The sequence below is a fragment of the Cucurbita maxima genome, unplaced genomic scaffold, assembly GCF_002738345.1.
Source record: "Cucurbita maxima cultivar Rimu unplaced genomic scaffold, Cmax_1.0 Cma_Scf00240, whole genome shotgun sequence".
NCBI classification, from domain to species: domain Eukaryota; kingdom Viridiplantae; phylum Streptophyta; class Magnoliopsida; order Cucurbitales; family Cucurbitaceae; genus Cucurbita; species Cucurbita maxima.
This window is the reverse complement of record NW_019272256.1, coordinates 6,134-14,101: the sequence shown is the minus strand read 5'-3', so window position 1 is coordinate 14,101 and position 7,968 is coordinate 6,134. Positions and strand designations below refer to the sequence as shown.

General features: G+C 34.1%; 2 non-coding genes across 2 annotated transcripts; one reads left to right on the top strand and one right to left on the bottom strand.

The window, feature by feature from the left end:
* Positions 1-535: 535 nt before the first annotated feature.
* On the top strand, positions 536-607 carry TRNAC-GCA. Its single transcript has one exon. It is a non-coding gene; the product is annotated as a tRNA-Cys (tRNA).
* Positions 608-5,261: 4,654 nt separating this feature from the next.
* Positions 5,262-5,333, bottom strand: TRNAP-UGG. Its single transcript has one exon. It is a non-coding gene; the product is annotated as a tRNA-Pro (tRNA).
* Between the last annotated feature and the right edge of the window lie 2,635 nt (positions 5,334-7,968).

The window sequence follows — 7,968 nt, the reverse complement described above, 5'->3', positions numbered from 1 at the left end:
ACTTAAGTCTTATTGACCCAAGGGCAGATCTCATAGTGAAACGTGATGCATCAAATATCGGATATGGAGGTATCTAAAATTGTCAAAGAGGACCGAGAATCAATTATCATATGTCATTCAAAAGCCTCTAATAATACCATACAAATTACAAAACAGTAAAAAATATATATATATATATTATTTCCATTGTACTCCGTGCACAACAATTTTAAAGGAAATTTAAAATAAATCCAGCGTATTTGTCATACTTTTGAGTTCAATTACTATAAATCAAGAAAAGAATTGAGTTGTAATAAAATATCACTTGACATTGGAATGTAATTTGAAGACTTTTTATCTTCGGGAGTTGAATTACATTTAAGATTATTTATGTTATTTCATATTTTCTTCAATTTGTATTTAATAGCTTTGGGTAGTTTGTAGATGAACTATGTTTGAATTATCTTTTTGGCCTTTCTATTTTCGACAGACACGTTTTACACTTTTGGACTGACACTTGGTAGAAGGGGTCACTAAGGCTAAAATCATATAAAATGGGTTCATAGCTCAGTGGTAGAGCATTTGACTGCAGATCAAGAGGTCACCAGTTCGAATTTGGTTGGACCCTTTTAAAAATTTTGGACGAACACTTTGTTCGATTTGCTTCGAACCACCGAGTGTCTAAAGGAAAAGAAATAAGAATAATTACCGATTCCAAACCTTATTCCAAAGTCCTTCACCACATAGAACCATGCCCTTAGAACCTAAGGGCCACTATTCTCGGACAAGAACCGTGTGGTATCCAAGCACCCACTTACCGAGTCTTGTACTCACTCCATCTTTTTCATGTAACTAAGAGTAGTTGCCCTAGACCAACAACACCCACCAAAACTATTTTTGATGTTTTAAAATGATTTTTTTTTAACCTTTCCCTTATTTTGTACTATGAACCTATAAACTCTATTTTGAATATAATGTAAATATTATGTTTATTATATTTTAATTCTTTTTTTATTTCGAGAAAACATTTTACTTTGTGTTCAACCTCTTTTAACTTGCTTCGGAAATGGCTCGTGACATAAACATAAAAAAGTAATTTTTTAGTATGAATTTTAATATAAGTTGCATTCTTATATTGACAAAACCACTAGTACCAAAAATATTCATGAACTTTCAAAACTAATGCCCTTAACATTCTAAAATAAGGTTCTAACTATTAGTGAGTTGCATAAATCATCTCCCTTTTTATTTTCACTCACTCCTCTTCTTCAACCTATGACCCATTAATATCATTAATATTTCATCTCCTTGTTTTTTAGCTTTTTGAATATCAAAATCTTAAATAAAAAGGAAAAGCTCTCTAAAATATTCTTATTTTCCAATAATTTTACATAATTCAACATTTTAAAAATCGGTAAATTAAAAAAATCAAACATTAATATATTCATAATTTCATGTAGTCTTCATAAGTTTGCCGGCGACATTGTTTGTTGTCGAGCTAGATAATGTGAGTTTGTAACTCATCCGTTAGGGTTCTTGGAATGATTCTCTAGATTATCCCTTCCATGTTGGGAGTTGGGCCATGGGTCTTGGGTGAAGGAACCGTTGTTGAATAAATGACATGAAACTAGTTTCACTTAGTAACGTTGCCTTTTGCTCCTATTGGTGGAAGGATAATAGGTCGATTATACCTTTATGATAGTTTTAAGCGTGACAACATTTGACAACCAGACTAATTTTGCTTCATTTCTAAATGAAAACGTGTAAATTGTAAACTCAAACATTTCAAAGAAATAAACAAGTTTTGATGGTACCATGCTAACCAGAAAACAAATGTTGACTTTGACCAATCCCTATATATTTTTTTTCTATATTTTGAAACTATTTTAAGCACTTTTCTCGTGTACTCCTTACAAATTTACCTTTTAAGGTTGTAAACATTTGTGTATGGGTGACTATTATGATTATAAGTCAACTAGTTAAGTAGAAATAAATTTTGAAGATGAAATTAAAGTATTAATTTTGATGTCATCTTTACCCGAGTTTTGGGATATTGTTATTAATGATATTCAATCGACATTAGTAATTCACAATGATAATATTCAAAATACTTGACAAAAAAAGAATGGTCAACATAAGATATTTGAAACAAATAAATCTTTTGTCCTCTATGATATATCAAATCACTCCTTTAAAATTCCTTAATAATAAACCGGAAGTCTTACATCACTTATACAGAAAAGTTACTTGCATAGAAGTTTTATTAGATACTTTTAAGCATCTAGAGATCAACTAGACACAAAGCTAAACATTCTAAAAAAAAATTAGGGGCTAAACTTTTAAGTTAACGTAATTTAAGAAACTTATGATTTTTATATTATCAAGAGTTTAATTGAGCTAGGTCGATTCAATCTAGTGGACCCAAGAATTGAACCGAACCAAACCAACTAGTTAGTAACATGATTTAGTGGAAGCATTTTCATGCAAAGTAGAAGCAACAATGGAGGGTTTGAAATAATATAGTTTTTACCCCTTAAGGTCATTTTACACCGTTTCTTGGTTTACCTACTTATCCTTATCCAATGACCACCAAATTTCATATCTAACCTCAACATGCTATAAATGCTCAGTATTAAAATTTAATAGACAACGGAGCTCAGATGGTGGGTTTTTTTTCATATATTCTTAATTCATACTTGGTTTAGGGTTCATATGAAAATCCAAGCGATTTCTACAAGTATTTCTTAACAAAGAGTCCAAGGGGGCTACTTGTCTCGTCGTCGACGTTTGGGACCTCCATTCTTGAGCTTCCAGTATCTGAATTACTTCAAATTTCCTTCCACATACTCCTTATTGTGTCTAGTTTATGAAACTATAATGTTTTTTACGAGAATCGGTCTAGAATGGGGTTAAAATTGAGAAAATTCGAGAAAAGGTCAAATTTTGAGTTGACTTGGACAGTTCAATTGAACTGGCCATATCATCGTTTTCTTCCTCTAAACAGGAAGAAGATGCGCATTTTTCGCATTGCCGCCATCTGAAACTCGGCTTGTACAGCCACATTTACAGCATTTCTCTCCTTGATTTCTTCGTGAAACTTAAAGATGGATGTTACAAGAAAGGGCTAGGGATTTATTTGATACCTTCTCGTGGATCGTAACCTAAGATATTCGCTTCCAAAGTTCATGCAAAATCTGATTTATCGTTGGAGATAAAACAAAGGATTTCTTATTGGGTAGCCGATTCTAGGGGTTTCAAGACCCTATTTCTTCATTGAACCTCTTCCATATCTTATCTTCAAGCTAAAGGAATTGGTTTTGGAGGAACGTCTTTGAGTGTAAGACCTTAACTTCTAGAAATCGTTCTTGGTATGCAACTCACTCGAAACGCCAGCTTTCGGTCTCGTGGGTAGTTTGTTCTACGACGTTTCAGCTCTCGATTCTAGGGGTTTCAAGACCCTATTTCTTCACTTTTAGCTTATAACATTGCTCTATTTGAAATTGTTTTTAACGTATTTCCTCGCTCACGTTTTCTAAAATATTTATTCTAAACGTGATAGGAGTGAGTCGTGCAAGGAAGAAGGATTTTGGTTCGTTTTTTTGTAGAAAATTTGTACCCCTTTCCTAAAACCTTTAGCGGACAACATACCCAAAACAGATGCGCTACACCTCGTCTCACCCCTCCAGAGCATATGAATCCACCTAATCGATGAACATTCAAACCAAACTCGCCCATACTTTTTGGCACAGGGATGCGAGAACCAATCCGAGTAATCTACAATGGGGAGACCCCTTAAAGCAACAAACGAGAATGGCTCGGTTGATAGCAGGGTTAAAGAAAAGGTGAGTATGAAAAGACATATCGCGTAACCGTCCCTTTAAGCAGCTTCATTCTTTCTCTATCTTGGAACCAACTTTATGAAAAAAAATCAGTCTTTCAACTGAAAGTGTGACTGTTGGGTATGGATAAGTGAACCTCTTGGTTCGGGGGAAACTGGAGATGTTGGCTAAGAAAGCTAAGCAGACAAGTACAGGATGGACAAAATGCACATACAAATTGATTGACATGATCCCTCTCCCTCTCTCTTTAGCTAGTTGGCTAGTTACACGATAAGCGGGAAAGCATACCAGGCAAGGAAAGAAAGGTGGCTCGATCTCCTGTAAGGCCAACCCTCAACGGCGAGCTCACCAGGCAATGCTATAAGTCCAATAGAAGTCCAAGGTTTCGTCTACTACGGACTAGGAAGCTCTTGGAGGATCTAACATGAAATGAGAAATACATTCGATTATGGCAACTAATAGATAACGAACTTTTTGGTAGAAATTGAATGATCCCTTGGCTCGGGCAAGAAAAGGAAAAGGTAGTCGTACTCCTACTTTTTCCGTCGCACGAGAGGAAAGTTTGAGCTGAACGATTGAATCACACTAGGTAAGAAAGGCGGGCTTAGCAGGTTTCTCCAAACGTATAAACAAAAAGAAGATACGGATACACATACATTTTTGCATGAAAGAACCTAGCTGAACCAGATCAAGGGTCCTAACCTAGTTCGACTGACCTTCTTTGGCTAGCCCCCGCCACTTGTAACGAGGTCAACCCGTATGTGCTTTTTCTTTTTCGTTTAGCGAGATGGCTTACCAGCTCTTTCAGCTCATAGCAGCAGTATGAAAAGCAGAATCCTCATCCTGGGTCGAGTCCACATTGCCATACGAATTGACATCTGCCAAACCAAGGGCAGCGGATTTAACAGTTTCGATAAAACCAACCTCTTTTAAAGAAGAAGTATATTTTTTATTTAATGAAAGCGGATTTAACAGTTTCGATAAAACCAACCTCTTTTAGTACTTCCCACACTTTCATACCTATAAAAGAACAACAACAACACAACAAAAGAACAACAAAACAAAAAAAGTACTACAAGGAAAGTAGAGCTATATTTTCTACAAATCTTATTATATTAACTCTCTATTACTCCGAAAAACTACTTGAAAAAAAGATATCATACTCAAACTCCAATATCAATAAACGCTCTACCTTGATCACCGTGGACATACGCATTTATATTAACTCTCTATTACTCCGAAAAACTACTTGAAAAAAAGATATCATACTCAAACTCCAATATCAATAAACGCTCTACCTTGATCACCGTGGACATACGCATTTATATTAACTCTATTACTCCGAAAAACTACTTGAAAAAAAGATATCATACTCAAACTCCAAGCTAAGTCCCTCTGTCACACCTGAAAGGATAATTATTTTAGTGCTTTTTTTCTTTTGAAGGGGCATTCCGAGAATCGAACTCGAGACCTCTTGCACCCAAAGCAAGAATCATACCACTAGACCAAATGCCCTTAGTATGTGCTATATATTATGTTTTTTATGGAATGTATCATCATTATTTCATTTATTTTCTTTGTTAATGAAATCCATGAGAAATAATCATTATTATTATATCTTTTAGACTAGACCGCTGTTAAATTATTTACATAGGGTTTGCGACAATTACTGTATTGAGAAGAAAATAGTGTAAGCTTTATTGAGAAGAAAATAGTGTAAGTTTTAGTTTGATAGTTCCATTTGAGACACATATCGTGAGTACACAAGTAAAGCAAATATCGAAAGTTAGGATTTGGGTAGGCATGCCTATTGAAAGTGGAAAAGATAAAATGATATTAAAAAAGAGCATCATCATTATAGTTTTAATTGCCTTAATTTTTGGTTTCTGAAGAATATACACTAGGTGCGATAATCATACCACTAGACCAAATACCCTTTCTAAAAAATTGCAACATTTTTAACTCCTTCTCAGTATATTTTTTTCTCTCAAGTTTGAAATCTATTTTCTTGAGCGGTTGTTGGACTATAAAACAAAAAGTTGATGGTCTAGTATGCAAGTGTTCAAATAAACTACAACCCAGCAAATGAATCAAACTAATCCGTTTGGGTTGGGTTGGATTTATTCGGCTCAGTTCATCAGTTTGTTTGATTTAATTCTTCTATTTTGCTTCCTATGACAAGAAAATGAAGTTGTATTGAATGTAACATAGTTTGATTTATGACAAACTCATATGAAATATAATTGCATTAATAGTACTAAGAGTTGGAGTCAAATATTTCATGAACTTAAGTGCAACTCATGTTTTATTAAAGACGAGATGAAATTTAGTTAAGTAACTGGAACTTTAAATTTTCAATTACTCTATGTTAGTTGCTATCTTTAGGATTGACTAATTGGACACGAGTTCTTGGATTTTGGGGATTGTTTTATGTAATTTTCAACTACAACTTATGTTTTGAAAGTTATAGGAAATAATTTAGGTAGTGGTTGTATATTATGGATGAACACTAGAGTTTCTATCCCATTCACCACAACTACTCTAGTTTTTGTTTGAAGGCTATAATTGTCATCTATGTTGTATGACAATAAAATTTGTTTCGATGAAATTTTAGTTAAAGTTGCATATTTTACTTCTTGCGAGTAAAAAATTTGTTTCTTAGCATAATATGAATTTAGTTGAAGAGTTATTAGGAATAAGATGGAGAAAGAAATTTTCTTTAAAATAATAAACAGACTCAAGTTCATCTTTGTTATTGTCAAATTGTGATTTTGCAAAAAACTTAACTAATATGAAATATCAAGGTAAACCAAGAATATATCCTGCACGTCATTCAAGATGACAATAAAATGGAGTTAAATTGAACGTAGTTTTAGTTTCATGTTTGGTAGGTTCAATATGAAGCATAATTGTATTAATGATATTAAAGAGAAATTCGTGTTTTATTAGAAGAGACCAACTTCATTTAAGGTACTAGGAGTTTAAACTACTTCCATTCTAATTTCAATCACTTCACAATGATTACAAATTTAAGGTTGGCTAATTGAACATCAATTATCAACTTTAGGTTATAATTTAGGTAGTAGCCATTATAATATTAATGAGTATAAGACTTACAATTTACCATGGACCATATGTCTTATAGTTAAATGAATATATATATATATTATGCATGTCGAGGTCTGGATAAAGCACAAAGTAGTAAGGAACACCATTGTCAACTCTAGAGCCACCCACAACATGATGGAGACCGATGCAAAATATTTTAACATCCTTTGGCATCAAGATACAGGAAAGATGAACGCCGTCAAATTGGAAGCTTTGTCTGTCTTAAGAGTCACAATGAGAACTCTAATCAAGCTAGAGCCTTGGACTAGGAAAATTGTTTAGTGATAGTTGAAATGGATGACTTCGACGTCGTGTCAGGAATGAACGTCCTTCTGAAACACAAAGTCATTTACATGCCCCTAGCAAAATGTCTAGCAGTAACGGAGTCTAACCCGACGATCATTTAGAAAAACATCCATCAACCAAGAGGGTTGAAAATGATGTCGATACAACAGTTGAAAAATAATCATAGCCACGATGAATCTACGCTTTCTGCTATTGTTGTAATTGAAAAAGGGGAGCTTGACTGCGCCAATCTCAATAGAAACCTTGTTGCCACTACATTAACACCACGACGCAAAACAAGGCCAGATAATGGACTTATCCCCACCAAGAGAGACAAAAACAAGGTCAGATACTAAAGAAGGGAGACAAAAACAAACCATTGAAGCAACACATGTTCACACATAAATATCATCTAGACGGATGTAGAGAAGGGTCAGTCGGAAGCGTCAACCACAATAATTTCAAGAAAAATAAAGAGTTCATATAAGTTAAGGTTAGATCAACTTCGAGTTCAAAGCAACAAAACCAAAGACTGGTGTGAAAATACTATGGACTAGTTAAAGCTATCCATAAGATTATGACGACATCATATAGAATCTAATTGCTCCTATGGATGCGGACTAACCTTGTTGTCCACGTTAGTAACTTGAAATGTTATTATTTCGACTAAGAAGACATCAAGCAGAAGCAGGTGATATGACGTCATACAATTAAGAAAAAGTTTTAAGCGAAGAAAGTAGGAAAGACACGAACAAAG